Below are 23,744 nucleotides of genomic sequence, written 5' to 3' on the forward strand. Positions count from 1 at the left end.
TGTTATTTGATTTGTGTGTAGAGTTCTGAGAATATGAGGCATGCTTTCAGAAAATGTGTGTAAACAATCGAGAAAAACTGTAATTATTGTACGCTTCCTTTAGGCGCAACGCAGGCAGTTGGATGCTTTCATAGATTTCATAGGCGGCATTCCCTTCATGGCTGATGGCAATGCATTATAATGCAATGTACGGTCTCAATTAGGTGGTAAAATTTCAAGTGTACTTTTTTCAAGGAGTAAGTCACTTTAAGTGATTTCCTGATTATAGATTTTTTTTCAAACTCATGAGTGTAATTTCTGTGCTCCTATGATGTCTGGAAAGCATTGTCCTCGAAAGGTAGGTATTTAAGAGGGGTCCTTAATTGGTTACAAATACAAGACTGTGTGTGTGTGTGTGTGTGTCGTGTGTGTGTGTGTGTGTCCAGTGTGTGTGTCCAGTGTGTGTGTGTGTGTGTGTGTGTGTGTGTGTGTGTGTGTGTTTGTCCAGTGTGTGTGTGTCCAGTGTGTGTGTGTCCAGTGTGTGTGTTTAGTGTATGTGTGTGTGTGTACAGTGTGTGTGTGTGTGTGTGTGTACAGTGTGTGTGTGTGTGGGTGTTTAGTGTGTTTGTGTTTGTGTGTCCCCAGTGTGTGTATGTGTCCAGTGTGTGTGTCCATTGTGTGTGTGTGTCCAGTGTGTGTGCGTGTCCAGTGTGTGTGTGTGTGTGTGTGTGTGTGTCAGTGTTACCATGGTTATTATTTACAGGGACACTGAGGAGTCATCATAAACCCTAAACCCTGGATAGAGGGGCTCAGTGAATGTGGAGTGGAATGTGTACAGGTGGGTCAGTGTGTCAGAGGAGACTCTGTAGAAGGACAGAGTGCCGGCTGGCCAGTCCAGATACACTCCTACTCTGTGGGGGCTGGAGGAGGGGACGTCTATGGTAGTGGACTTATTATTGTGACAGACAGAGTAACTGTTGTCAGAGCAGAGCAGACTCCAGGACTTGTCATTACATCCAATCACACAGTCATTACCCACTCCTCTCCTGCTGATTCCTTTATATGCCACTCCTATACCAGCCCCTCTCCCACTCCCCTCTACCTCCCAGTAACAGCGCCCAGTCAGACCCTCTCTACACAGCACCTGTCTCCAGTCCTCAAATCTCTCTGGGTGATCAGGATACAGCTGCTTCTCTCTCCTCCATGTCACCTTTCTGTTCTCCTCAGACAGAGAGAGGCGTCTGTTTACTGTGTTTAGGTCCAGTGTGAGATCACAGACATCTGATGGATGAAACCAGACACAATATTAGAAATCATCATCATTCACATTAGAATGTTAACTCACTTTTCACTAATTCATTTAATGTAGATGTTTCTAGGTATCAAAAGGAGAAGTTAAGGTAACTTGAGACTTGTTGAATGATCATATGTTATACTGTATGGTAAAATAAAACACACTTATTCCCATTAATTACACACACACACACACACACACATCCTGAACACACACACACAAACACACACACATCCTGAACACACACACACACACCCTGGACACACACACCCTGAACACACACACACCTTCATGCATGCATGAACACACACACACATTTCTAAAGTAACACGAACGCGCCACAAACACACTCAGATACACACATTGTCAAAGCAACTCTTTGTAAACTTTGGTGTCCCTGATTTGTGCTTCTGTAGAACTACAGCTGATATTTAATATGACCAAGTAAGTAATGATGGTGGTCTTTGACTTTGACTTCACTTGAATTAAGACTTATTCTTAGTCATATTCTTCACAGCAGTCAACACTCACATTTTCTAAGTCCAGGTTTCATTGTGTTCTCTCCACCATGTTCCACACTGTAGCGGTAAGCAGAAGAACAGACAGTCATTGAGGGATACACCTGAACTCACACACACACACACACACACACACACACACACACACACACACACACACACACACACACACACACACACACACACACAGTCAGTATATACATTTGTCCAAGTGTGTGTGTGTGTGTGTCCACTGTTTGTGTGTGTCCAGTGTGTGTGTGTGTGTCCAGTGTGTGTGTGTCCAGTGTGTGTGTGTGTGTGTCCAGTGTGTGTGTGTCCAGTGTGTGTGTGTATGTGTGTGCGTGTGTGTGTCCAGTGTGTGTGTGTGTGTGTGTGTGTCTGTCCAGTGTGTGTGTGTATGTCAAGTGTGTGGGTTTGTGTGTCCAGTGTGTGTGTGTGTGTCCAGTGTGTGTGTGTGTGTGTGTGTGTGTTTGTCCAGTGTGTGTGTGTATGTCAAGTGTGTGTGTTTGTGTGTGTGTGTGTGTCCAGTGTGTGTGTGTGTGTGTGTCCAGTGTGTGTGTGTGTGTTTCCCCAGTGTGTGTGTGTGTGTGTCCAGTGTGTGTGTGTGTGTGTGTGTGTGTGTGTGTGTGTTTGTCCAGTGTGTGTGTGTGTCCAGTGTGTGTATGTGTGTTTGTCCAGTGTGTGTATCTGTGTCCATTGTGTGTGTGTGTACAGTGTGTGTGTATGTCTAGTGTGTGTGTGTGTGTGTGTGTGTGTGTGTGTGTGTGTGTCTAGTGTATGTGTGTGTGTGTGTGTGTTTGTGTTTGTCCAGTGTGAGTAAGTCTGTGTGTTTGTGTGTGTCCAGTGTGTCTCCAGTGTGTGTGTGTTTCAATCAATCAATCAATTTTATTTTATATAGCCCTTCATACATCAGCTAATATCTCGAAGTGCTGTACAGAAACCCAGCCTAAAACCCCAAACAGCTAGTAATGCAGGTGTAGAAGCACGGTGGCTAGGAAAAACTCCCTAGAAAGGCAGGAACCTAGGAAGAAACCTAGAGAGGAACCAGGCTATGAGGGGTGGCCAGTCCTCTTCTGGCTGTGCCGGGTGGAGATTATAACAGAACCATGCCAAGATGTTCAAAAATGTTCATAAGTGACAAGCATGGTCAAATAATAATCAGGAATAAATCTCAGTTGGCTTTTCATAGCCGATCATTAAGAGTTGAAAACAGCAGGTCTGGGACAGGTAGGGGTTCCATAACCGCAGGCAGAACAGTTGAAACTGGAATAGCAGCAAGGCCAGGCGGACTGGGGACAGCAAGGAGTCACCACGGCCGGTAGTCCCGACGTATGGTCCTAGGGCTCAGGTCTCTCAGTTGGCTTTTCATAGCCGATCATTAAAGAGTTGAAAACAGCAGGTCTGGGACAGGTAGGGGTTTCGTAGCCGCAGGCAGAACAGTTGAAACTGGAATAGCAGCAAGGCCAGGCGGACTGGGGACAGCAAGGTGTCATCATGCCCGGTAGTCCTGACGTATGGTCCTAGGGCTCAGGTTCTCAGAGAGAAAGAGAGAACGAGAGAATTAGAGAGAGCATACTTAAATTCACACAGGACACTGGATAAGACAGGAGAAGTACTCCAGGTATAACCAACTAACCCCAGCCCCCCGACACATAAACTACTGCAGCATAAATACTGGAGGCTGAGACAGGAGCGGTCCGGAGACACTGTGGCCCCATCCGAAGAAACCCCCGGACAGGGCCAAACAGGAAGGATATAACCCCACCCACTCCGCCAAAGCACAGCCCCCGCACCACTAGAGGGATATCCTCAACCACCAACTTACAATCCTGAGACAAGGCCGAGTATAGCCCACAGAGGTCTCCACCACAGCACAAACCAAGGGGGGGGGCGCCAACCCAGACAGGAAGATCACGTCAGTAACTCAACCCACTCAAGTGACGCACCCCTCCCAGGGACGGCATGAAAGAGCACCAGCAAGCCAGTGACTCAGCCCCTGCAACAGGGTTAGAGGCAGAGAACCCCAGTGGAGAGGGGAACCTTTTTTTTTGTGTGTGTGTCCAGTGTGTGTTTGTGTTTGTGTGTGTGTCCAGTGTGTGTGTGTGTGTGTTTGTCCAGTGTGTGTGTGTGTCTAGTGTGTGTGCATGTGTGTCCAGTGTGAGTGTGTGTGTGTGTCCAGTGTGTGTGTGTGTGTGTGTGTGTCCAGTGTGTGTGTGTGTGTGTGTGTCCTTTGTGTGTGTGTGTGTCCTTTTTGTATATGTGTCCAGTGTGTGTGTTTACAGTGTGTGTGTGTGTCCAGTGTGTGTACTGATACACGTGCACACACACACACTGGACACACACACACACACACACACACACACACACACTGGACACCCACACACACTGGACACCCACACACACTGGACACACACACACACACACACACACACACACACACACACACACCGGACACACACACACACACACACACACAAACACACACACTGGACACACACACTGGACACACACACGCACACACACACAGACACACACACACACACACACACACACACACCGGACACACACACACACAAACACACACACACACACTCACACACACACACACACACACACACACACACACACACACACACACACACACACACGGTCAGCATATAACTTAGTCCAAGTGGTGGTCAGAATGTTTGTCTTAACTAGCCTGATAACTCCAACATGTCTGATATGAACATTGACATAAACCCTCTACATACTTGAGTTTCTCCAGTCTGCAGTGTGGATCCTCCAGTCCAGCAGAGAGCAGTCTGACTCCTGAGTCTCCTGGGTGATTGTAGCTCAGGTCCAGCTCTCTCAGGTGTGAGGGGTTTGACTTCAGAGCTGAGACCAGAGAAGCACAGCCTTCCTCTGTGACTAGACAGCCTGACAGCCTGCAAAGAGTCAAATCATATTAAAACCACACTGCTATTCTTTGGTGGTCAAAATAGTGGCAGTATATTTTTTCAACATATTCAGATATATCAGTGTCCTGAAACCTGCCATATCTATTCATAAATTAATGTTTCATTATTAGAAATGACAAATTATCAAAGTATTGCTTGTAGATAGAAAAATGCATATTACAAATATTTGAGTAGACTGACCAGAGCAGTTTAAAAAGCAGTATCAGTCAAAAGACAGACAGTGAGGTATCAGATTTAGATTGTATTGAGTATACAGTCCACACCATATCTACAGTGCATTCAAAAAGTATTCAGACCCCTTGACTTTTTCCACATTTTGTTAAGTTACAGCCTTATTCTAAAATATATTAAATTAGTTCTTTTTCCCCATCAATTTACACACAATACCCCATAATGACAAAGTGAAAACAGGTTTTTAGACATGTTTGCAAATATATAGAAATACCTTATTTACAGAAGTTTTCATGTCACCTTTTATTTGAGGGTATTTTAATACATACAGTGGGGAAAAAAAGTATTTAGTCAGCCACCAATTGTGCAAGTTCTCCCACTTAAAAAGATGAGAGAGAAGCCTGTAATTTTCATCATAGGTACACGTCAACTATGACAGACAAAATGAGAATTTTTTTTCCAGAAAATCACATTGTAGGATTTTTTATGAATTTATTTGCAAAATATGGTGGAAAATAAGTATTTGGTCAATAACAAAAGTTTCTCAATACTTTGTTATATACCCTTTGTTGGCAATGACACAGGTCAAACGTTTTCTGTAAGTCTTCACAAGGTTTTCACACATTGTTGCTGGTATTTTGGCCCATTCCTCCATGCAGATCTCCTCTAGAGCAGTGATGTTTTGGGGCTGTCGCTGGGCAACACAGACTTTCAACTCCCTCCAAAGATTTTCTATGGGGTTGAGATCTGGAGACTGGCTAGGCCACTCCAGGACCTTGAAATGCTTCTTACGAAGCCACTCCTTCGTTGCCCGGGCGGTGTGTTTGGGATCATTGTCATGCTGAAAGACCCAGCCACATTTTATCTTCAATGCCCTTGCTGATGGAAGGAGGTTTTCACTCAAAATCTCATGATACATGACCCCATTCATTCTTTCCTTTACACGGATCAGTCGTCCAGGTCCCTTTGCAGAAAAACAGCCCCAAAGCATGATGTTTCCACCCCCATGCTTCACAGTAGGTATGGTGTTCTTTGGATGCAACTCAGCATTCTTTGTCCTCCAAACACGACGAGTTGAGTTTTTACTAAAAAGTTATATTTTGGTTTCATCTGACCATATGACATTCTCCCAATCCTCTTCTGGATCATCCAAATGCACTCTAGCAAACTTCAGACGGGCCTGGACATGTACTGGCTTAAGCAGGGGGACACGTCTGGCACTGCAGGATTTGAGTCCCTGGCGGCGTAGTGTGTTACTGATGGTAGGCTTTGATACTTTGGTCCCAGCTCTCTGCAGGTCATTCACTAGGTCCCCCCGTGTGGTTCTGGGATTTTTGCTCACCGTTCTTGTGATCATTTTGACACCACGGGGTGAGATCTTGCGTGGAGCCCCAGATCGAGGGAGATTATCAGTGGTCTTGTATGTCTTCCATTTCCTAATAATTGCTCCCACAGTTGATTTCTTCAAACCAAGCTGCTTACCTATTGCAGATTCAGTCTTCCCAGCCTGGTGCAGGTCTACAATTTTGTTTCTGGTCTCCTTTGACAGCTCTTTGGTCTTGGCAATAGTGAAGTTTGGAGTGTGACTGTTTGAGGTTGTGGACAGGTGTCTTTTATACTGTTAACAAGTTCAAACAGGTGCCATTAATACAGGTAACGAGTGGAGGACAGAGGAGCCTCTTAAAGAAGAAGTTACAGGTCTGTGAGAGCCAGAAATCTTGCTTCTTTGAAGGTGATCAAATACTTATTTTCCACCATAATTTGCAAATAAATTCATTAAAAATCCTACAATGTGATTTTCTGGAGAAAAAAATTCTCAATTTGTCTGTCATAGTTGACGTGTACCTATGATGAAAATTACAGGCCTCTCTCATCTTTTTAAGTGGGAGAACTTGCACAATTGGTGGCTGACTAAATACTTTTTTCCCCCACTGTATCTGTTTCACCGTTTAGAAATGAAAGCACTTTATGTATCTAGTCCCCCCATTTGACGAAGTCAAACGTATTCTGACCATTTGACTTATAGTGTATTAACGTAGTCAAAAGTTGAGTATTTGGTTGTGAACTCATTGTTTGTATTTGCAGTTTGTTTTGGGTTATGTTTTGCCCGATAGTAACTGAATGGTGGATGATGACTGGAGTAATTTTCTGTCTAAGTGAGTAGATAACAGGTTTCTGTAGCTGTGCCACTAGAGATCCTGGTTCGAATCCAGGCTCTGTCGTAGCCGGCCGCGACCGGGAGACTCATGGGGCGGCGCACAATTGGCCCAGCGTCGTCCAGGGTAGGGGAGGGAATGGCCGGCAGGGATGTAGTTTGGTTGGTAGAGCATGAAGTTTGCAACACTAGGGTTGTGGGTTCGATTCCCACGGGGGGCCAGTATGAAAAAATTTAATAAAAAATAATGTATGCACTCACTAACTGTAAGTCGCTCTGGATAAGAGCGTCTGCTAAATGACTAAAATGTAAATGTTTCTAAACACTACTAAATGAATCCTAATGATGCCATGATTAAGAAAAATCATGAATGAATCATGAATAATAATGAGTGAGAAAGTTACAGAGGCTACAACAAAACATGCTAACCTCTCACCATTACCAATAACAGAGGGGGTATGATCCTTGTTCCTCTGTAACTTTCTCATTCATCATCATTCACGATTCATTCATGATTATTCATAATTATGGTAGCATCCACATGAATGTAGAAGTGTTCAGAAACATCTTCTATTCTTACTGACAATACAAGTGAAGTGACTCCAAAATGACAGGACATTATTCACCATTCAGTTTCTATTGGGAAAAACATCATCCAAAACACAACCATGACAAACTGCAAATGTATTCAACAAGTTTGTAGAATCACAAGCTTGATGTAATCACTGCAGGCAAAGAATATTCAAAGACCAAACACTAAAACACTAAACATTGGACTAAATTAATTTGTCCAAATACTTATGACTTTTTCAAATGGGAGAACTACATACATTAAGTGCTTTCATTTCTAAACAGTAAAACAGGTATGTATGAATACCCTCAAATAAAAAGTGACATTCTGTACTGTTGCCTAATATGAAACAATTTCAAATCCAAAATTATGGAGCATAGCACCAAATGTAAAACTGTAAGCTTCACTGTCCAAACACATATGGTGTGGACTATGTGTGCCTGGTCAACACATGTGGATCTGGTGAACAGTTATCACTTGTTGACCAACTACAGGAATACTGACCTCAGAGTCTCCAGTTTACAGTGGGGATTCCCCAGTCCAGCAGAGAGCAGCTTCACTCCTGAATCCTTCAGGTCATTGTTACTCAGATCCAGCTCTCTCAGGTGTGAGAGGTTTGACTTCAGAGCTGAGACCAGAGAAGCACAGCCTTCCTCTGTGACTAGACAGCGTGACAGCCTGCAAAGAGTCAAATCATATTAAAACCACACTGCTATTCTTTGGTGGTGAAAATAGTGGCAATATATTTTTTCAACATATTCAGATATATCAGTGTCCTGAAACCTGACATATCTATTCATAAATTAATGTATCATTATTTGAAATTATCAAATTATTGCTTGTAGATGGAAAAATGTATTGTCCAAATATTTGAGTAGACTGACCAGACCATTTTAAAAAGCAGTATCAGTCAAAAGACAGACAGTGAGGTATCAGATTTAGATTTACTTTATGTATCTAGTCCCCCATTTGAAGAAGTCAAAAGTATTCTGACCAATTCACTTATAGTGTATTAAAGTAGTCAAAAGTTTAGTATTTGGTCCCAAATTCGTTGGTTGTATTTGCAGTTTGTTTTGGTTGTGTTTTGGGTTATGTTTTGCCCGATAGTAACTGAATGGTGGATGATGACTGGAGTAATTTTCTGTCTAAGTGAGTAGATAACATGTTTCTAAACACTACTAAATTAATCCTGATGATGCCATGATTAAGAAAGATCATGAATGAATCATGAATAATAATGAGTGAGAGAGTTACAGAGGCTACAACAAAACATGCTAACCTCTCACCATTACCAATAACACAGGGGGTATGATCCTTGTTCCTCTGTAACTTTCTCATTCATCATCATTCACGATTCATTCATGATTATTCATAATCATAGTAGCATCCACATGAATGTAGAAGTGTTCAGAAACATCTTCTATTCTTACTGACAATACAAGTGAAGTGACTCCAAAATGACAGGACATTATTCACCATTCAGTTTCTATTAGGAAAAACATCATCCAAAACACAACCAAGACAAACTGCAAATGCATTCAACAAGTTTGTAGAAACACAAGCTTGATGTAATCACTGCAGGTAAGGAATATGGGACCAAATACTAAACTTTGGACTAAATTAATTTGTCCAAATACTTATTACTTTTTCAAATGGGAGAACTAGATACATTAAATGCTTTCATTTCTAAACAGTAAAACAGGTATGTATGAATACCCTCAAATAAAAGGTGACATTCTGTACTGTCGCCTAATATGAAACATTATATCTCAAATCCAAAATGCTGGAGCATAGCACCAAATGTAAAACTGTAAGCTTCACTGTCCAAACACATACGGTGTGGACTATGTGTGCCTGGTAAACACATGTGGATCTGGTGAACAGTTATCACTTGTTGACCAACTACAGGAATACTGACCTCAGAGTCTCCAGTTTACAGTGGGGATTGCCCAGTCCAGCAGAGACCAGCTTCACTCCTGAATCCTTCAGGTCATTGTTACTCAGGTCCAGCTCTCTCAGGTGTGAGGGGTTTGAACTGAGCACTGAGGCCAACACTTCACAGGATGTGTCTGTGAGTTTACAGCCAGTGAGTCTGTCAACAGAGTAAATACCATGAGGGACAGGTTGGATTAAAATGTTACATTTAGCTTCCCTGCTTACACTGTTACCCCTGCACTAATAATGTGAACACTGTGTATAGATGTCTCAATGCTACAACTTTTCTGATCCGTTTGTATTACAGTTTGTTTAAGAGTTTTCAGCTGATAGAAAGTTTAGTCAGCCAATGAAAATATTGTTGTTCTTACATACAGTAAAGTTTGGTCTGAGGGATAGTCACATGAGTACTTACAGAGCCCGTCAGCCAATAAAAATGCTGCTGTAACTACAATGTATTTTGATGTGGGATATTTCCATGAATACTTACAGAGCTTTCCTGCAGCCTCTCACAGCTGGGAGCAGTCTCCTACGACCCTCCTCTGATGTCTTGTATACCTTCGGGTCAAACACATCCAGAACCTCCTCTGATATCTGTAGCATGTAGGCCAGTGCTGAACACTGAGAAAGTGTGAGTTTTTTTGATCTCTTCTCTGACCTCAAGTACGCTTGGATTTCCTCCTGTACTGAATGGTCTTTCATCTCTATCAGACAGTGGAAGAGATTGATGCACCTCTCAGGGGAGATGTTCTTCCTCTGCATCACCTTCAGGGAACGGATTGTTTTCTGGACGCTGTCTGGACTGCTTTCTGTCTGTGTCACCAGACCTCGTAGGAGTTTCTGATTGGACTCCAGTGACATGCCATGAAGGAAGCGGACAAAGAGGTCCAGGTATCCGTTCTTGCTCTCCAAGGCTTTATCCACGGTACTCTTCAGCAGCTCATGCAAGGTTAGCTCTTCAGATGCAGCTCTAGACTTTCCCTTGAGGAAGGGCTTCAGTGCATCCATGTTCTTGGTTGTGTAACAATGGTACATGTAGACAGCTGAGAGAAACTCCTGAATGCTCAGATGAACAAAGCAGTACACCACTCTCTGAAATAACACAGACTCTTCTTTAAAGATTTGTGTGCACACTCCTGAGTACACTGAGGCTTCTTTGACATCAATGCCACACTCTTTCAGGTCTTCTTCATAGAACATGAGATTACCCTTCTCCAGATTTTCAAACGCCAGCTTCCCCAGCTTCAGAAGAATTTCCTTATCTGACTCCATGAGCTCCTGTTGATCCATCTCATCTCTTCCATGATATTTCTGGTTCTTCAGGCTGGTCTGAATGAGCAGGAAGTGTATTGACATCTCAGTCAGAGTCGTGGGCATCTCTCTCCTCTTGTCTGTACTCAACATGTGCTCAAGGACTATTGCAGAAATCCAACAGAACACTGGCATGTGGCACATGATGTGGAGGCTCCTTGATGTCTTTATGTGTGAGATGATTCTGCTGGCCAGGTCCTCATCACTGAATCTCTTCCTGAAGTACTCCTCCTTCTGTGGGTCATTGAACCCTCGTACCTCTGTCACCTGGTCAACACACTTAGGGGGGATCTGATTGGTTGCTGCTGGTCGGGAGGTTATCCATAGGAGAGTAGAGGGAAGCAGATTCCCCTTGAAGAGGTTTGTCAGCAGAACATCGACAGACGATGTCTGGGTGACATCAGACACCTTTTCATTGTGCTGGAAATCCAATGGAAGTCTGCTTTCATCCAAACCATCAAAGATGAACATAGCTTTACAGGCAGTGAGTTTCTTTGCATTGCCTATGTCTAGTTCTGTGTGGAAGCCATTTAAAAGTCTGAGAAGACTGTACTGGAGATCTTTAATCAAGTTCAGCTCCCGGAAAGGAAGCACAAATATGATATCCACATCTTGGTTCGCCTTCCCTTCAGCCCAGTCTAGGATGAACTTCTGCACAGAGACTGTTTTTCCGATGCCAGCGATGCCCTTCGTCAGCACAGTTCTGATGCTTCTCTCTTGGCCTGGTAAGGGTTTAAATATGTCATTGCAGTGGATTGCTGTGTCATGTGAGGTTGGTGTCCTGGATGCTGTCTCTAGCTGCCACACCTCATGTTCATTGTTAACCCCTTCACTCTCTCCTTCTGTGATGTAGAGCTCTGTGTAAATCCTGTTGAGGGGAGTTTGGTTCCCTGCTATTTCCATGCCTTCTATCACACATTCATACCTCCTTTTCAGACTGTCTTTATGGTTTACTATAGCTCTCTGCAGGCTGTCATCCACTACAAGGGAAGAAGAACAATGATGTGTATCAGAAACATTCATTGACAGGATGAAAAGTGGGCCTTCCACAACTACAGTAACTTCTATTATCTCATAATATTGTAGTTAACTACTGTAAATCATATTAAGGTCTTGACTTGGCCCACATGTGCAAGTGGTCTTACTGTTTTCAGAGCCTCTTGTTTTATTGGGTTGACTCAGCTGCTGTAGTACAGGCCGTGTTCTGGATCTCTTTCTACACTGAGGACAGTCATAGTCTCCTGAAGGAGCAGGTTTCTCCCAGTATCTGGTGATGCACTGTCTGCAGAACCTGTGTCCACAGGTGGTAGAGACTGGATCCCTCAGCACCTGCTGACACACTGCACACCTGGATTGATCCTTTAACAGAGTAGACCTTCCACTACAGAGGTAAAGGAGAGAGAGAGAGATTGTAGATGTTAATACTGATCCTCTGGCAGAGTAGACCTTCCACTACAGAGATAAAGGAGAGAGAGATTGTAGATGTTAATACTGATCCTCTAACAGAGTAGACCTTCCACTACAGAGATAAAGGAGAGAGAGATTGTAGATGTTAATACTGATCCTCTAACAGAGTAGACCATCCACTACAGAGATAAAGGAGAGAGAGATTGTAGATGTTAATACTGATCCTCTAACAGAGTAGACCTTCCACTATAGAGATAAAGGAGAGAGAGATTGTAGATGTTAATACTGATCCTCTAACAGAGTAGACCTTCCACTACAGAGATAAAAGAAGGTGCAGTAATCGCTCTAATAAACTGTTAAAACAAACTACACATTACAAAACATATCTATATGACATCTTGAATATTCTCCTCTTCACTAGTAATATTATTCTGACTAGTGACGGACCTTGGGTCAAAGGTAATTGATCCATCACAACTGGAATTGACAGGACGATTCATGGAGGAGTCACTGTTCATAGACAGACAGCTGGGAACAGAATACTCTGCCCTCAGTGGTAGTAGCCTCTGGAATGAATAACATGTCCACAGAGGTATTACTAAACTATCTTACATTTACATTTTAGTCATTTAGCAGACGCTCTTATCCAGAGCGACTTACAGTTAGTGAATACATAATTTTTTGTAAATATCTATATATATATTTTTTTTATACTGGCCCCCCGTGGGAAGCGAACCCACAACCCTGGCGGCCATGCTCTATCAACTGAGCTACATCCTTGCCGGCCATTCCCTCCCCTACCCTGGACGACGCTGGGCCAATTGTGCGCCACCCATGAGTCTCCCGGTCGCGGCCGGCTGCGACAGAGCCTGCCATTACCAGCTGTTGTCTTAGCTCTCTCGAATAACACCTGTGATTGTGTTATGCCTCTCTCCTATGTCAATATGCCTTGCTTATTGCTGTTTCGGTTATTTCTTATTGTACTATTTCACTGTAGATCCCCCAGCCCAGCTCAACCTGCCTTGGACAGCTCCTTTGTCCCACCCCCCATACATATAGACCGGCTCAATCGGTGCCTCCAGTGATGCTATCTCTTTCATTGTTACCCAACGCTTAGGTTTACCTCCACTGTACTCATATCCTTCCATATCCTTGTCTGTACATAATGCCCTGAATATATTCTACAACGCCCGGAAATCTGCCCCTTTTCTCTGTACCCAACGTACTAGAAGACCAGTTCTTAAAGCCTTTAGCCGTATCCTTATTCTATTCCTCCTCTGTTCCTCTGGTGATGTAGAGGCTAACCCAGGCCCTGTAGCCCTCAGTATCACTCCTACCCCCCAGGCACTATCATTTGTTGACTTCTGTAACCGTAAAAGCCTTGGTTTCTTGCATGTTAACATCAGAAGCCTCCTCCCTAAGTTTGAGTTATTCACTGCGTTAGCACACTCCGCCAACCCTGATGTTCTAGCAGTGTCTGAATCCTGGCTTAGGAAGGCCACCAAAGATTCAGAAATGTCCATTCCCAACTACAACATTTTCCGTCTAGATAGAACTGCCAAAGGGGGCGGAGTTGCAATCTACTGTAGAGATAGCCTGCAGAGCTCTATCATACTATCCAGGTCTGTGCCCAAACAGTTTGAGCTTCTACTTCTAAAAATCCACCTTTCCAGAAATAAGTCTCTCACTGTTGCCGCTTGCTACAGACCCCCCTCAGCCCCCAGCTGTGCCCTGGACACCATATGTGAATTGATTGAACCCCATCTATCCTCAGAGTTCGTATTGCTTGGCAGCGATCACTGCCTCATTGCCAGCGTCCGTAATGGGTCCGCGGTCAAACGACCACCCCACATCACTGTCAAACGCTCCCTAAAACACTTCAGCAAGCAGGCCTTTCTAATTGACCTGGCCCGGGTATCTTGGATGGATATTGACCTCATTCTGTCAGTAGAGGATGTCTGGTTGTTCTTTAAAAGTGCTTTCCTCTCCATCTTAAATAAGCATGCCCCATTCAAAAAAATTCAGAACTAAGAACATATATAGCCCCTGGTTCACCCCAGACTTGACTGCCCTTGACCAGCACAAAAACATCCTGTGGCGTACTGCATTAGCATCGAACAGCCCACGCGATATGCAACTTTTCAGGGAAGTCAGGAACCAATATACACAATCAGTTAGGAAAGCAAAGGCTAGCTTTTTCAAACAGAAATTTGCATCCTGCAGCACTAACTCCAAAAAGCTTTGGGACACTGTAAAGTCCATGGAGAATAAGAGCACCTCCTCCCAGCTGCCCACTGCACTGAGGCTAGGAAACACTATCACTACCGATAAATCTACAATAATCGAAAATTTCAACAAGCATTTTGCTACGGCTGGCCATGCTTTCCACCTGGCTACCCCTACCCCGGCCACCAGCTCTGCACCCTCCACTGCAACTTGCCCACTCCACTGCAACTTTCTTTCTCAAATTAGCCGCCGAAATAGTCGCAACCCCTATTACTAGCCTGTTCAACCTCTCTTTCGTATCGTTTGAGATCCCCAGAGATTGGAAAGCTGCCGCGGTCATCCCCCTCTTCAAAGGGGGTGACACTCTAGATCCAAACTGTTACAGAACTATATCCATCCTGCCCTGCCTTTCGAAAGTATTTGAAAGCCAAGTTAACAAACAGATCACCGACCATTTCGAATCCCACCGTACCTTCTCCGCTATGCAATCTGGTTTCCGAGCTGGTCATGGGTGCACCTCAGCCACGCTCAAGGTCCTAAACGATATTATAACCGCGATCGATAAAAGACAGTACTGTGCAGCCGTCTTCATTGACCTGGCCAAGGCTTTCGACTCTGTCAATCACCGCATTCTTATTGGCAGACTAAATAGCCTTGGTTTCTCATATACCTGCCTCGCCTGGTTCATCAACTACTTCTCAGATAGAGTTCAATGTGTCAAATCGGAGGGCCTGTTGTCTGGACCTCTGGCAGTCTCTATGGGGGTGCCACAGGGTTCAATTCTCGGGCCGACTCTATTCTCTGTGTATATCAATGATGTCGCTCTTGCTGCTGGTGACTCTCAGATCCACCTCTACGCAGACGACACCATACATCTGTATACATCTGGCCCTTCATTGGACACTGTGTTAACAAACCTCCAAACGAGCTTCAATGCCATACAACACTCCTTCCGTAGCCTCCAACTGCTCTTAAACGCTAGTAAAACTAAATGCATGCTCTTCAATCGAACGCTGCTTGCACCCGCCCACCCGACTAGAATCACTACTCTCGGCGGGTCTGACTTAGAATATGTGGACAACTACAAACACCTAGGTGTCTGGTTAGACCGTAAAACTCTCCTTCCAGACTCACATTAAGCATCTCCAATCCAAAGTTAAATCTAGAATCGGCTTCCCATTTCGCAACAAAGCCTCCTTCACTCATGCTGCCAAACATGTCCTCGTAAAACTGACTATCGTACCGATCCTTGACTTCGGCGATGTCATTTACAAAATAGCCTTCAACACTCTACTCAGCAAATTGGATGTAGTCTATCACAGTGCCATCCGTTTTGTCACCAAACCCCAATATACTACCCACCATTGTGACCTGTACACTCTTGTTGGCTGGCCCTCACTACATATTCATCGCCAATCCCACTGGCTCCAGGTCATCTATAAATCTCTGCTAGGTAAATCCCCACCTTATCTTAGCTCATTGGTCACCATAGTAACACCCACCCGTAGTATGCGCTCCAGCAGGTATATCTCACTGGTCATCCCCAAAAGCCAACACCTCCTTTGGCTGCCATTCCTTCCAGTTCTCTGCTGCTAATGACTGGAACGAACTGCAAAAATCTCTGAAGCTGGAGACTCTTATCTCCCTCACTAACTTTAAGCATCAGTTGTCAGAGCAGCTTACCGATCACTGCACCTGTACACAGCCCATCTGAAATTAGCCCACCCAACTACCTCATCGCCATATTGTTATTTATTTTGCTCATTTGCACCCCAGTATCTCTATTTGCAAATCATCTTCTGCACATCTATCACTCCAGTGTTAATACTAAATTGTAACTATTTTGCACTATGGTCTATTCATTGCCTTACCTCCATAACTTACTACATTTGCACACACTGTATATATATTTTCTGTTGTATTTTTGACTTTATGTTTTTCTCTGTGTTGTTGTTTTTATCGCACTGCTTTGCTTTATCTTGGCCAGGTCGCAGTTGTAAATGAGAACTTGTTCTAAACTGGCTTACCTGGATAAATAAAGGTGAAATAAAATAAAATAAAAATTGTGCAGGGGTACCAGGTAGTTGAGGTAATATGTAGGTAGGGGTGAAAGTGACTAGGCAATCAGGATAGAGATTACATCTCCTTATCCAGGGAGTGCACACACACTCACACACAGCGAATGTTGTGTTTGTTTAATATTGTTTCAGGACTATGAAAATGGAAAAATAAATGGGAAAATGGGAGAGGAGAAATGACTAGAGACAGTGTTGTTTAACTCACTGACCATGACCCATGAGTTCTTCTTACCTTTGTTCAGTAGAAAAGTCTCCCTCTCTAAAGGATATAGGAGGACCCATAGACTGGTCACTCTTCATGGACACACAGCTGGGTACAGGGGAGGCTGGTCTCTCCTGCTTGATTGGGCTTCAACACAACAGAGACAAACATTACGTTTCTCATCTAGTCTGAGTTCAGATGGGGAAACAAGAGTTTCATTCCAAAACGCTATATATCCATTTTCAGAAATGTTGGTCAATTAGCTATTATTGTTTAAAGAAAATATTAAACCACTACAAGGCTTTATAAAGGTGTCTAAAGTGTAATTTCCACTTACAAATGTCAGACTTGATTTGCCCTGATGAAAAATGAATGAACCCCTACAGAAAATATCCCTTAATTATAATCCACATAAAAATGCACATTTGCTGTTGCTGCAGGATTATGTTCCTGCTGTGAGAAACTGGGTCAAATTAAGATATGGCATCTGTAAATGCATTCATCTTAAGGTAGCTAGATGAGACAACTACGTATCACAGTCAAATATACAGGATACGAACATTACATTCCAACTAAACAATGGTTTTAAATCACATCTAAAATCTACAATAGTTACATTGAAGGTACCTATTAGTAATCATTTCAAATGAAAAATCACAAATGTGATTTTCTTTTCTCCTATATAGCACTTTCTAATATAAATTCTTAAACAGTATTGTCAGCTCACCTCTTAGTTTTGGTGTCAGGTCTCCCAGAGAGACTCATTTTAGACCACTGACCCCTAAACAGAGATCCAGCATGTTGGTTGTGGTGAACACAGTGACAACTCATTCTAGAATGTCAATTGTTCTCTTTTATTCATTATCTCTCAGAAATAAAACATTAACTAACAGACACATCCAAACAGTCAGGTGATTTAATGCAATTGCTTTTTCTAGCCCAATGACTACTCAAAACCCGTCAACAAGGCCTGAAAACTAGGCCAAAACATAGCCCCTGACATGCCTACATCTTTATTTCAGACAGCCTCCAGTAGTCTGGGCAAGATGTAGGCAAGATGTAAGCTGAATGATTTAGCAGCTTGCTTAGTTCAAATTGACAGATTCGTTTATTTAACATGAATAGCAAGACGATGTTGAGGTAGGAAGTGCTTCTGTTGCCCAGTAGCCTGCTGGAATAGGCTACTGAGGATGGGGTCGTAATTTCAATCAATGAATCAAAAATTAATAAATTGGATATGAACTAAATAGGCATATGCTTGTCAACAATAGCCAGGTTATTTTTTTTACCTGTAGCTCTCTCTCTCTCTCTCTCTCTCTCTCTCTCCGCCACACCTGCTGTCTCGACATCTGAATGCTCGACTATGAAAAGGCAACTGACATTTACTCCTGAGATGCTGACCTGTTGCAACCTCTATAACCACTGTGATTATTATTTGACCCTGCTGGTCATCTATGAACATTTGAACATCTTGAAGAATGATCTGGCCTTAATGGCCATGTACTGTTATAATCTCCACCCGGCACAGCCAGAAGAGGACTGGCCACCCCTCAGAGCCTGGTTCCTCTCTAGGTTTCTTCCTAGGTGTGGTCCTCTGTAGCTCAGCTGGTAGAGCACGGCGCTTGTAACGCCAAGGTAGTGGGTTCGATCCCCGGGACCACCCATACACAAAAATGTATGCACGCATGACTGTAAGTCGCTTTGGATAAAAGCGTCTGCTAAATGGCATATATTATTATTATTATTATTTCCAGGGAGTTTTTCCTAGCCACAGTGCTTCAACATCCGAACATGCGCTGTTCGGCACGAGACGACCGTTAGAGCCAATGATGTGTTTCTGCCAATGACCTTCAAATCAAATTGTATTTCTCACATGCGCTGAATAAAACAGCTGTACACTTTACCGTGAAATGCTTACTAACGAGCCCTTTCCCAACAATGCAGAGTTAAAAAGTCACAAAAATTAGCTAAATAAAAAAAGGAAATCGTAACATAATGATATAACAATAATGAGGCTATTAGGAGTACCAGTACTGAGTCAATGTGCAGGGGTACCAGGTAGTTGAGGTAATAACTAGACTATATACAAGGAGTACCAGTACTGAGTCAATGTGCAGGGGTACCAGGTAGTTGAGGTAATAACTAGACTATATATAAGGAGTACCAGTACTGAGTCAATGTGCAGGGTACCAGGTAGTTGAGGTAATAACTAGACTATATACAAGGAGTACCAGTACTGAGTCAATGTGCAGGGGTACCAGGTAGTTGAGGTAATAACTAGACTATATACAAGGAGTACCAGTACTGAGTCAGTGTGCAGGGGTACCAGGTAGTTGAGGTAATTACTAGACTATATACAAGGAGTACCAGTACTGAGTCAATGTGCAGGGGTACCAGGTAGTTGAGGTAATATGTACATGTAGGTAGGGGTAAAAGTGACTAGGCAATCAGGATAGAGATTACATCTCCTCATCTAGGGAGTGCACACACACACACACACTCACTGACACACACACACACTCACTGACACACACACACACACACACACACACACACACACACACACACACACACACACACAAACACACACACACAGGGAATGTTGTGTTTGTTTGATAATGTTTCAGGACTATGAAAATGGAAAAAATGATTAGCCTATGGATTATGAAAACAACAAAAATAAATGGGAAAATGGGAGAGGAGAAATGACTAGAGACAGTGTTGTTTAACTCACTGACCATGACCCATGAGTTCTTCTTACCTTTGTTCATTAGAAAAGTCTCCCTCTCTAAACTTTATAGGAGGACTCATAGACCAGTCACTCTTCATGGACACACAACTGGGTACAGGGGAGGCTGGTCTCTCCTGCTTGATTGGACTTCAACACAACAGAGACAAACATTACATCTCTCATCTACTCTGAGCTCAGATGGGGAAACATAAGAAGAGTTTCATTCCAAAATGCTATATATCCATTTTCAGAAATGTTGGTCAATTAGCTTTTATTGTTTAAAGAAATTATTAAACCACTACAAGGCTTTATAAAGGTGTCTAAAGTGTGTAATTTCCACTTTAAAATGTCAGACTTGATTTTCCCTGGTGAAAAATGTATGAACCCCTACAGAAAATATCCCTTAATTATAATCCACCTAAAAATACACATTTGCTATTGCTGCAGGATTATGTTCCTGCTGTGAGAAACAGGGTCAAATGAAGATATGGCATCTGTAAATGCATTCATCTTAAGGTAGCTAGGTGAGACGACCACGTATCACAGTCAAATATACAGGATACGAACATTACATTCCAGCAAAACAATGGTTTTAAATCACATCTCAAATCTAAAATAGTTACATTGAAGGTACCCATTAGTAATAATTTCTGATGAAAAAACACAAATGTGATTTTCTTTCTCCTATATAGCACTTTGGAATATAAATTCTTAAACAATATTTTCAGCTCACCTCTTAGCTTTGGTGTCATGTTCCCCAAAGAGACTCCTTTTAGAGGCAGGGACCCCCTCCTCTCTCTCCCCAGAGAGACTCATTTTAGAGGCAGGGCCCCCCTCCTCTCTCTCTCCAGAGAGACTCATTTTAGATGCAGGGCCCCCCTCCTCTCTCTCCCCAGAGAGACTCCTTTTAGATGCAGTGCCCCCCTCCTCTCTCTCTCCAGAGAGACTCATTTTAGATGCAGGGCCCCCCTCCTCTCTCTCCCCAGAGAGACTCATTTTAGAGGCAGGGACCCCCTCCTCTCTCTCCCCAGAGAGACTCATTTTAGACCACTGACCCCTAAACAGAGATGCAGCATGTTGGTTGTGGTGAACACAGTGACAACTAATTATTGAATGTCAATTGTTCTCTTTTATTCAAGATCTCTCAGAAATAAAACAGTTTACTAATAGATACATCCAAACAGTCAGGTGATTTAATGCAATGCCTTTTTCTAGCCCAATGACTACTCAAAACCCACCAACAAGGCCTGAAAACTAGGCCAAAACATAGACCCTGATAGGCCAACATCTTATTTCAGACAGCCTCCAGTAGCCTGGGCAACATGTAGGCAAGATGTAAGCTGAATGATTTTGCAGCTTGCTTAGTTCAAATTGACAGATGAATTTATTTAACATGAATAGCAAGACGATGTTGAGGTAGGAAGTGCTTCTGTTGCCCAGTAGCCTGCTGGAATAGGCTACTGAGGATGGGGTCGTAATTTCAATCAATGAATCAAATATTAATAATATGGATATGAACTGAATAGGCCCATGCTTGTCAACAACAGCCAGGTAATTTTTTTACCTGTAGTCTAATCTGGCTGACTGTTACCTTCAATCTAATGCATTCTAACATCTGATCAGCAATTGAGATAGAACTGTGACCATGGTGACACTTTAACTTCCAATTGAATTAACTAAACACGGCCATTAATAATTACATAATAACACAAGGCTACAACAACAATAAACTGAAGTTATAGGCTTAGATTATTATTCAGAAATACTTAGAAATACTCACTTTATTTTTTAGTTCTCTCCATATCTTGTTTTCTGCTTTGTCGTCTCAAAATGGATCCTGTACAAAAGAACACATTTACTTTCTGTTTAATTTCAGCCTTCTCCCCACCATGATAATAAAGTGTTTTATTGGTAACTTCCACTAGATGGCAGTAACCACCTGCTGTAACTAGACTTTCCAACAGTAAGTGTTATGTTTCTTGGTCCTGGTGACTCCTGGGAAGTGTCCCAGAGGAGGAGTGCTGACCTAGGATCAGGTCTCCCTGTCCATGTAATCTTATTCATTATGATTGTTTTGTCTCATGTCTCTTTATATTAATATAGCCTGGGGACCATGTAGCTGTATTGAAATCACCTTGTTTTATAACCTTCTTTGTTGCTCAGCGGTACTTCATTTGGCCTGACCATGCCCAATTCTTTCACACAGTAATGCTCCAGCATCCACTCAGAGCTTATGCATCTAATGCATTCCTCAAATACTGCAGAGTAGTTAAGCAAGTCCCTGAGATTGGGGCTTAAAAGCTCTGTGGTTTTGGTAAATGTGTGACCGACAGGCGCTAAAACATCTATTTGTTTTCCCACACCCATTAATTCCACAGGTAATTAGAAAATGTGGTTCATGCTGGTGATAGAGGCCAATATGTGTGAGTCGTCTGGACACAAAGACAGTATGCTCGTTGCAAAGTGGACAATTGAATAGAGTTGGCATTCTTCAGAAAGATTGTGAACCTTGGAATGATGGGATGGAATCATGGAGATCATTGGTACTCAGCCACTTGCAGACATCATCAAGGGACCAGTCTTCCACAGCCACACTCAAATTAAAGTTGACACATAGCGCAAAAGTGAAATGTATTAGTGATGAGGCTAAAACAAAACCTATCCCACTCTTTCCAGACAACCACCTTTCCTCCTAATTTGTATTTATGGTTGTTCCATAAAGAAGCAGAGCTTGTCAGGAAAGGTGAAGATGTCTGTCTCTTATTTATCTGACGCCATATTTCTTATTATGGGACATTATGGGATTCTGCAGTCCCACATTTAAGTGTTGACTCAGATAATATGATGCTCCAAATGGGGCATTAAGTTCTTCTTCCATGTCAACCCAAATTGGCCTATTAGAGTTCTCAATAAAGAGAGCCTATCTGGGCAGTTATAAAGGCTTATTGCTATAATTACATGTTAGGGAGCTTTAATCCTCCCTTCTAAGTCTTTACCTGTAATCTAGCTTGGTTCATCCTAGCCCTTTTAATAGTCCAAATGAATCATCTTGTCTATGGTGTTAAAGGTGTAGGCAGGTATGGACAGTGGAAACATGCTGATGACGTAATTCCGTTTAGGAGCTTTAACCATCTTTATAACATGTGGCCTACCCCACAATGACATTTATAGCTTGTCCCAGTTCTTCAACTGGAGTTGAATTTTGTTCAAACACTGTATTGATTGATTGATTGATTGCAAATATATTCATTCACCATTCAGTTAGTATTGGAAAAGATGAAGGAATTACACAGAACACACTATAATCAAACTGTATTGATTGATTGATTCACTGTAAATACATTCATTCACCATTCAGTTAGTATTGGATAGACAAAGGAGTAACACAGAACACACTATAATCACACTTCAAATACATCCAAATACTTTATAGAGGCTAACCTGTTAGTAGATCCATAGTGAGCTTTAAACATTGTCTTGCTTTGGTCTGAAATACAGAGGACAGAACAATCCGCCCCAATACACCAACCTGAAAGACATCAATTAGACACAAACACAACATAAACAACATGAGTATTCAATATCAAATGCATCTAGCTAATCTGATCTGCTTTATGTATTCTTCTTTTTGTCAAGTCGAACATAATCTACATTGGGTCATCTGTGTGTGTGTGTTACCTGTTCGTGGTGGTTGATACATTTCTCTATCAGAGCTCACAGCTCCCAAACTCTCCACCACTTAACTGGACAGGGGCAGGATAAGCCAGGTACTAAAGGGAGGAGGATGGAAGGAGATGGTGAGAAAGTATATCATGGGTTTAAATGACTACAATTTCTCAATATTGAGTCTAGCTAGCTAAAGTTAGCTAACGTTACATTAACTTTAACTAGCTAGCTACTGTAGCTAACGTTAGCTAAAACGTACCAACATTTATACAACAATTACCATCTAACATTACAGGCTATGTAGCTTGGCTAGCTGATGAAAAACCAAGAGTACATTACATCATGTATTGTTTTTTAGTAATTTGATAGTAGTTTGATGAATTATTATCTTAGCTAGCGAATAGCTAAGGTATCACTCACCTTTCACGTCAATCCGTTGCAAGTCATCTCTTATTGGTCGCGTCTCTCCAACCATCCGCGCGCTTCCCGCTTCCAGTTGTCTTTTGACCAACGGTCTCAATTTGAATTCTGCGCTGGAGC

The 23,744-nt window shown here is 42.6% G+C and overlaps 1 protein-coding gene and 1 pseudogene across 2 annotated transcripts in view; one reads left to right on the forward strand and one right to left on the reverse strand.

Moving 5' to 3' along the window:
* Positions 1 to 23,744, forward strand: part of LOC311141170 (NACHT, LRR and PYD domains-containing protein 3-like) — a 168,428-nt gene that overhangs the window by 57,387 nt on the left and 87,297 nt on the right. The window lies entirely within an intron of this gene.
* Positions 589 to 12,194, reverse strand: LOC311142335 (NLR family CARD domain-containing protein 3-like; annotated as a pseudogene). The gene is made up of 7 exons: positions 12,040 to 12,194; positions 9,959 to 11,874; positions 9,567 to 9,800; positions 8,153 to 8,326; positions 4,545 to 4,718; positions 1,805 to 1,851; positions 589 to 1,260 (listed from the first exon to the last, which is right to left on the reverse strand). The product of its transcript is annotated as an NLR family CARD domain-containing protein 3-like (transcript).

Source organism: Coregonus lavaretus (genome assembly GCF_964263955.1).
Source record: "Coregonus lavaretus genome assembly, chromosome: 2".
Classification (NCBI taxonomy): Eukaryota; Metazoa; Chordata; class Actinopteri; order Salmoniformes; family Salmonidae; genus Coregonus; species Coregonus lavaretus.